Source organism: Nannospalax galili, unplaced genomic scaffold (genome assembly GCF_000622305.1).
Source record: "Nannospalax galili isolate Female #2095 unplaced genomic scaffold, S.galili_v1.0 scaffold795, whole genome shotgun sequence".
Taxonomy (NCBI): Eukaryota; Metazoa; Chordata; class Mammalia; order Rodentia; family Spalacidae; genus Nannospalax; species Nannospalax galili.
Window position 1 is genome coordinate 97,470 of NW_008336391.1, and position 8,358 is coordinate 105,827.

The window sequence follows — 8,358 nt, forward strand, 5'->3', positions numbered from 1 at the left end:
CATGATAGGTATGTAAGGCAAAAGGCAAAATCAGTCACAAGATTTTCCACAACAATTTCAGCTTGAGTATTCTTCAGTATTTCTTACTCTTCTGAATTCGTACAGAAATTTATCCATATCTTCTTTCAGTTCTTTGGTTTGTTTGTGTATTCTTTAAATGTGCTGAGTTCTTTTATCTTTTTTTTTAAATTGTTCTTTTGAGTTCCATGTCCTCTGTTATCTCTAGATGGTTCTCATTGTACTCTTCTAGATGACTGTTGGTGCTTGGTGGTGATCTATAATTTTGGTTTTCCATGTTGTTATTCTTTTCTCTGTGACTTTGACATTTGGATTTCTTTTGTAGTTTCTGATTTTTGTGTGATACTGAAGTCTTCCTTTGTTGAGTTTAGCTTTGCTTCTTTTTGTAAACTTTATGTGCCTTCGTTGTTTTCTTGTTGGACATGAAAAGCTGGTTGGTCTAGGTAGGCTTCAGATGCTCTCTTTTGATTTTGTGTTGGAGTGGCTTAATTGCATTTGTATTCAGGAGTTCCCACAGAGGCCCAAGTGAGATGAGGCTCAGATGCTCTCAGGCTTTCTCCTAAGGTCTGGATCCCTCCAGGAAAGATGCTGCCCTCAGGAATTTTGGGGCTGGGCTGGCCTTGGAGCAGGTCCCAGGAAAGATGCCCCAGGAAGCTGGTTGCTCTGCCATCCAGGAATGCAAAGAGAGGTGAGGGCGGGGAGAGGCCCCAAGGGCTCCTGAGGACTACTGGGAGGAACTGGGTTGGTCTGGATGCAATGGATCAGGAAGCAGTGGCAACTTTGGGCCAAGAGGTCAGCCCAGTGGTCTGGAGTGCCAAGAGAAGGAATGGGCCAGTACCCAGGCCAGGAGGAGAGACAGGGTGGGTGAGCTGGGAGGGTGAATGAGGCTGGGGGAGTCAAGGCATGGTGGGTGGCATGGAACTTACCCAGGAATGATGCTGGCATCAGGATACTGGCAGCTGTGCAGCCCAGGGACACAAAGGGAGGTGGGGGCTCGACCAGGTCCAGAGGGCTCCTGGGGACTCCAGGGAGGGATTGGATTGGTCTGGATCCAAAGGATCAGGAAGCAGTGGGAATTCTGGGCCTAGAGGTTAGTCCAGGGGTCTGGGGTGCCAAGACAAGAAATGGGCCCTTACCCAGGGTAGTAGGAGAGATGAGGACGGGGAGCTGGTAGGGTGAATGAGGCTGGGGAAATCAAGGTGGGTTGGGCACCGCAGACCCACCCAGGAAAGATGCTAGCACTAGGAATCTGGTGGCTGAGCCACCCAGGGAAGCAAAGGTAAATGGGGTTAGGACCAGGCCCAGAGGGCTCCTGGGGACCTCAGGGAGGAACTGGGTTGGTGTGGATGCAAAAGATCAGGAAGCAGTGGGGACTCTGGGCCAATAGGTCAGCCCAGGGGTCTGGGGTGCCAAGACAAGAAATGGGCCAGTACCCAGGCCAAGAGGAGAGATGGTGTTGGAGTTGGGAGGATGACTCTCACTTAACTTTTTATTAGCTTATACTAATTTACAAGGTGGTGAGTTGGTTACATTTTGACATTTTCACACATGTAGTTAATGAATTTTGACCATATTTGGATGCCCCCTCCCATTATGTCTTTTGTCTCCCTCCTTTCTGTTGTCTAATTTCTCAAATATTTCTCCTTCTATTTTCATGTCTTAGTCTTTGAGGCTGGCTTAATTTGCCTGACATGATGCTCTCCAGTTCCAATTTTCCTTCAAATGGCATTTTTCTTTATGGCTGAATTATATATTCATTGCATGCACATATATCTGGATGTGTGTGTGTGTGTGTGTGTGTGTGTATGTGTGTGTGTATACACACATATGTATTTCTTCATTATCTGTTGATGGGCACTGAACTGATTCCATTCTTTCGCTGTTGTGAATAGTACAGATAAAGAAGGCTTTGCAGATATCTCTATAGTAAGCTGACTTTGATACCTTTGTTCAAAGGTAAAATTAACCCTAAATTAATGTTTTGCTTACAGTATGTGAAAGCCTCTGTGAGGAGTTAAGCAGTGTTAGAGCATCACAGTGATACCTTTGGTTCAGTATAGAAACGTTACCTAATTTTTATAGTCTTTTTGTAAGTTTAGTTTTGAATGTTATTTCATTTAATTCTGTTAACAATGCTGTAAGATATGTTCTTTGTACTTCCATTTTTAAGATAAGAAAACTGGGTCACAAAATTATTATTCGCTTGCCTATGGTCTTTTGAGTGACAGTCAAGGATAGGGTGCTATTTCAGAACCTAGCTTTAAGATTTGCTTAATTGAGACATCAGGGCTACTCATGTTTTCATGTTGTTGTAACTTTTTTTAATTTATGTTTTTATTATCTTTTATTTGTTTAAATTATGTTTATTTTTATTTATGTGCATGTGTGTGTGGGGCCAGTAGGTGTGTGGAGGTTCCCAAGGAGGCCAGTCGAGGATAGCAGATCCCCTGGAGGTAGAGTTATAGGTGGTTGTAAGCTGCCAAATGTGGGTGCTGGGAATCCAACTCTGGTCCTCTAGAAGAGGAGCAAGTGCTGTTAGTCACCAACCCATCTTTCTAGCTCCCAGCGCTATAAATTTATATTTCTAAAAATTAGAACCTTGAATTCAAACTTCAAAGAGCTATGTAATTACACATTTTTAGAGATTATGTGCACTTATTACAAAACAAGCCCAGTGGCATACAAATCATTAATGTAATAGCTGGTATCATGTCTAGAATGAGAGTTAGGTGGAACCCATACAGAAATAGAATTGTCAAGGTGCCATTGGAGCTGAGCTGGAAGTAACTAGAGTACAGCTGCTGGAGTCACCTCATAAGCAGTGAGTGGAGCCTCTGTTGCCTATAGCAGTGCTGATGCTTTTCCTTCACCTTCTGTAACCACCACTGACAGTTTTACTCACTTTCTGGTAGTTTTAGTCATTGAACCGTGTTTATTTGTACAGTGTGACTTGGGTGCTCAGGGCTTTGTGAGCTTTGTCATCTTAAAGTGTTGTCCTGGATTTTTCATGTGGTGACTTTGTTGGGAGGCCAGAGAATATGTTAATAGAGGATATGTAACATGGCTTTATTTTAAAACATATGGTGAAAATTTACAACAAACTTTGCTTCTTAGCGTTAGAGTATTTAAAGAACTGTGCAGCCGATTAGTTTAGTGTTCAGAGTACTTCTAGAACTCTGTTCTCCTTTTCATGAGAGAATGGTATATTTTTGTGATAATGCATAAGAATGGAATGAAGACTGAGTATTCAACATAAAATGGTAGTACTGTGGTAGAAATGTGAGCTGAAGTTGGTGGGGCTAACGTAGCTAATAGTGGGTATAACAGAAAAGTACAGTTCTTGAGTCAAATCAGATTAAGTTCATTTTTAAAGTAAAGATTGGCTAAAGAAAGACATAAAATCAAATTAGAGCTTTGAGACTTGCCTTAACAGGTACTTTTTTTTCTAATTACGTAGCTGGATTAAAATTTCCCTTTGGGAGTAATATGATGTTGCCATCTGGTATATGAACTTTTCAGGAATGTTAAAATCCAGGTTTTTCCTTTTATTTAATGGGTTTTATTTTTCAAAAGTACTTGGTGACAGCAGAAAGTTGATAGTGTTGATGGCTTATGGCTGGACACTAGGCACTTACCTCCCATAGTTGAAGAAATCTGCCCCCTCTCTCACAGATCTTCACTAATTCATTGTCTGAAGGTGAGAACTGTTCAGTCTTTCAATAACTTAATACTAAGTAATAAGTCTGTGGGTAAGAAATTTTAACCAGTTACATTCTGTTAAGCTCATTTTATTAGTGTATTAGTTACTTTTCCGTTGCTGTGATTTTTTTTTTTTAAACAAACAAATAAACCCTTACGACTTACAGAAGGAAACGTTTATTGGACTTATAGTTCCAGAGGGATAAGACTCCATCATGGTGGGGAGGCCTGGCAGGAGGCAGCAGAGCAGAAAGCTGAGTACTCAGGTCTCCAAGCAGGCCCAGTCAACTGACCCACAGAAACTGGAAATGGACAAGGCCAAAGCCCACCCCCAGGGACATGCCTCCTCATTCAAAGCCACACCTCTTAAACCTCCCCAAACAGAGTTTCTGACTGGGGACGTAGCGTTCAAATACTTGGGGCCTATAGGGGTACATTCTCATTTAAGCAACCACAGTTGACATACTTTATATTTTAGAATCAGTTTATTCTCTTGCTGAAAATTTTATTCCCAGGTTTCTTGTGAAATTACTAGACATGAAAATAGTTTTTACAGATTTTTTTCCTAGAGGGATAGTGAGATGGCTTAGAAGGAAAAGGTACTGGCTGTGTAGCCAGAGTTCAGTCCTGGAACCTGTATGGTAAAAGGAGACAACTGACTCTGGATTGTTGTTCCCTGACATGTGTGCATGGTATGTGCACACACACACACAAATAAAAAAAGAATTTTTCCTTGAGGCTAGTGGAAAACAAGGTAGTCTGTAGAGTCAGAAATGGAATCCTGACTTTTTTCCCCCCTTAGAAATTACCACAGTGACTTTGAACAAGTCATTACACCTCTCTGAGGCAATGTGGTGCCTAGGGGGACCATGAGAGGGAAACGGATGTTGATTGAATGAGGAGGCAGGAGAGAAAATGGCTGGTATCTATGGATTATAGTACCTACCGACAAGCTGCAGCCCAGCAGGGTGGTAGTGCTTACACCACCCAGCCAGCTCAAGGATATGCGCAGACCACATAGACATATGGGCAGCAAAGCTATGGAGCCTGTGGACAGCCTAGGATGTCAGCTATAGCTGGGCTCAGACCACTACCGTCTATGGGCAGACTGCAGGTGCACCTTCTTAAGGACAGGCTCCTGGTTATACTACTCCAACTGCCCCTCAGACATATAGCCAGCCTTTGAGGGTATGGCACTGGTGCTTGTTGACACTACCACTGCAACAGTCACCACCACCAGGCCTTTTATGCAGCACAGTCTACATGTGGTACTCAGCCTGCTTACCTGGGAGCCAGCGACCATAGCACCTGTAAGACCACAAGATGGTAACAAGCCCACTGAGACTACTCAATCTCAATCTAGCACAGGGGTTATAACCAGCCCAGCCTAGGATGTGGACAGAGTAACCGCCGTTATCCTCAGGTACCTGAGGGCTACTCCATGCAGCCAGTCACCACACCTCCATCCTTTTTCCCACCAGCTAGTCCTCTTACCAACAGAATGATCAGGGCAGTTTCCCTCAGGAGAACACCTATGGGCAACTGAGCAGCCCCGGACAGCAGAGTAACCATGGTCAACAAAGCAGCTGTGGGCAGCAGCCTTCCGCTAGTTATCCCCCTCAGGCTCCAAGTCAGTATAGGCAGCTGAGAAGCAGGGGCAGCAGAGTTCATTCCGATAGGACCACCCTAGTAGCATGGGTGTTTATGGGCAGGACTCTGGAGGAGTTTCCGAACCAGGAGAGAACCAGAGCATGAGCGGCCCTGATAACTGGAGCAAGAGAAGACCGGGGTTCAACGGTGGAGGCATGAGCAGAGGTCGGTAGGAGGAGGACTCAGTGGAATGGGCAGTCAGTGCTGCAGAGCGAGGTGGCTTCAATAAGCCTGGTAGCCCCACAGATGAAGGACTATGGATATTAGACCTTCCTATAGATCCTGATGAAGACTGACAGCAGTGCCGTTTATGTGCACGGATTAAGTGACATTGTGACTCGTGATGATCTGGTAGACTTATTTAAACAGTGTGGGTTGTTAAGATGAACAAGAGAACTGGGCAACTCATGATCCATATCGACCTGGATAAGAGAATAGAGAAGCCCAAAGGTGATGCCACAGTGTCCTATGAAGTTCCACCAACTGCCAAGGCTGCTGTAGAGTAGTTTGATGGGAAGGATTTTCAAGGAAGCAAACTTTGAAGTCTCTCTTGCCCCAAAGATGTCTCCAATGAACAATATGTTGGGTGACGTGCTAACTCATGAGGGCAGAGAGATGCTGCCATCATTCCTGCAGGTCCTGGTGGCCTGTGGGTCACATGGAAGGCCGTGGAGGAGATGGGCTTCCTCTCAAGAGGGCCCCAAGGTTCCCCTACTGGAGGAGGAAATGTTCAGCCCTGAGCTGGAGACTGACAGTGTCTCAGTCCAGGTTATGGAACCCAGAACTTCGCCTGGAGAACAGCATGAAAGCAGTGTAAGGCCCCTAAGTCTGAGGGCGTCTTCCCACCACCCTTCCCACCTCCTAGTGGTGATCCTCGCAGAAGTGGCCCTGGTGGCATGTGGAGGAAGAGGTGGACTTAAGGACCACAGGGTTCCAGTGGAATGTTCAAAACTGGCCATGGGGCTTTTGAGATGGCTGTGGCATGGACCAAGGTGGCTTTGGTAGAGGAAGATGAAGTGGCCCAGGGGGTCTTCTTGGACCTTTGATGGAACAGATGAGAAAGAAGAGGCAACTGCGGTTCTACCCCCAATTCTACCTTTCTGTGTAAATGTCATGATTTCACTTTTTAAAAATAGCTGAATAAAATTCCATTCTGTATGTGTATCACTGGGTGGGAATATTGACCCTGTATAATTTAAGAGATTCTAGATATGCAACTTGAGGAATTCAGTAAAGTCACTTTTAGGAAATGGCAAATTCTCAGTAGCTTCTCCAGATGAAAGCATCCTCCTTCTTCATTCTATTTTTAATTTTGCTTTAATGGTCTTTGCCGTTAATCAACATAATGAAAAATTATCATTCACTGAACAAGCTAACCTGTCCTTGGTGGTGCTCTAACTCTTTTACATACGTGGTTTTATTTCATTCTCAAAGCACGGCATGGGAGAACATTTCTGTTATGTGATGGAGTATGACCAATGCAGACAGACACAAGCAAAGGCAGCATGTAAGGGGCACTGCCAAGCTTCCCTGTGGCCCTTGGGAACCATGGAGTTTCCAATGATCTTGCTGGGAGTTCTCATTCTTGTTCAGATGATCTTCTATTGATAGAGTTTATAATGTTTTCAGTCCTTTGAGTTTTATATATTCCCTTTCCTTCATAATTTAATAATGTTGATCTCCATTTTGTTTCTCATTGTTTTTCTCAAATACATTGTGTGTCTTTAAGAGATCTTTATTTAAACAGTTGTGCTTTGGGGACACACCTTTAATCCCAGCACTCAATAGGCAGAGGCAGGTGGCACTCTGTGAGTTGGAGACAAGCCTTGGTGTATGCAGAGAGTTCCAGGCCAGCCAGGGCTACATAGTAAGACCCTGTCTCAGAGCAAAAAACAAGAAACAAACAAACAAAAAACCAAACCAAAACAAAAAAATTAAAATAAATGTTTATATTTTAATGATTATCCAAAAGGTGTAATATATTTATTTTCTTACATTTCATTTATTTACTATTTCTCAAAAAATGTTTGTTCCCTGGTATGCACTAGTGATGACTCATGCTTTCCCTCTTGAGTGTTATTAAATTATACATATTAGAATAGTCTTATCATTACTATGATAAGACTATGTGGGTGCTGGAAATTGAGCCTGGGTCCTCTGCAAGAGTAGGCAGTGCTCTTAACTGCTGAGCCATCTCTCCAGCCCCATGACCAAGAATTTACATACAAAAATATGAGGCTGTAGATGCTATGATTTCTATAGGTAAAAATTAGGATAAATACAAATAGAACTCACATAGTTACATAGTCATAGTGAAATAGTGGAACAAGCTGAAGAGAAAAACTTAAAAAGAATGTTTTATCCAAGGATGGATAGAAAATGTAACATGGGGGGAAATGTACAGAAAGAAAGTAGCCTCAGTCGAAGGGAAAGCACAGATGAATTAATATCAAACCAAAGAGCTAGATTATTTTAAGAAAAGCTATAGTAAGAAATGACAGCTGATTTAGCTTTCAGAAGTATACTAAAAATAACTTGGTTAAATCTAACAAAAATGAGAACAGTTTGCTTCATTTGTGATTTTTCTGTTTGACCTGTGCTTTCTCTGCAACTGCACTGACTGCCTCTGTCCACAGCTGTACGTGAAGTGCACTTGTTCTCACTGCAAGTAGCCTTCTCCCTTTGTACCCTAGGAAAATTCGAACATCTTGCCTTATGAACTGCTTTGCTTTGCCCTTGTCTTTGAAGAGTTAGAGTTGATTTGTGATGAAGCCATGTGTCATTATTACTACTGTTGTTCTTATTTTTATTCCTCTTTGGATGAGATACCTAACTAGAGCTGAGGTTTCCTTTGGGTGTTAGCTGAATCTTTTTCTTAGGTCTATAACTGTGTATATGTCCTGATCCTATTCTGAGTATTTAGCTTATCTCAATGTAGCTAGCTCTTTAAGAACTCTAAAGAGGGAGGGAGGGAGGGAGGGAGGGAGGGAG

General features: G+C 43.0%; 1 protein-coding gene and 1 pseudogene across 7 annotated transcripts in view; both read left to right on the top strand.

The window, feature by feature from the left end:
• Cep128 (centrosomal protein 128) overlaps positions 1 to 8,358 on the top strand; it is a 466,611-nt gene that overhangs the window by 48,085 nt on the left and 410,168 nt on the right. The gene's annotated exons all lie outside the window — the stretch shown is intronic.
• LOC103732557 lies at positions 4,613 to 6,475 on the top strand (annotated as a pseudogene).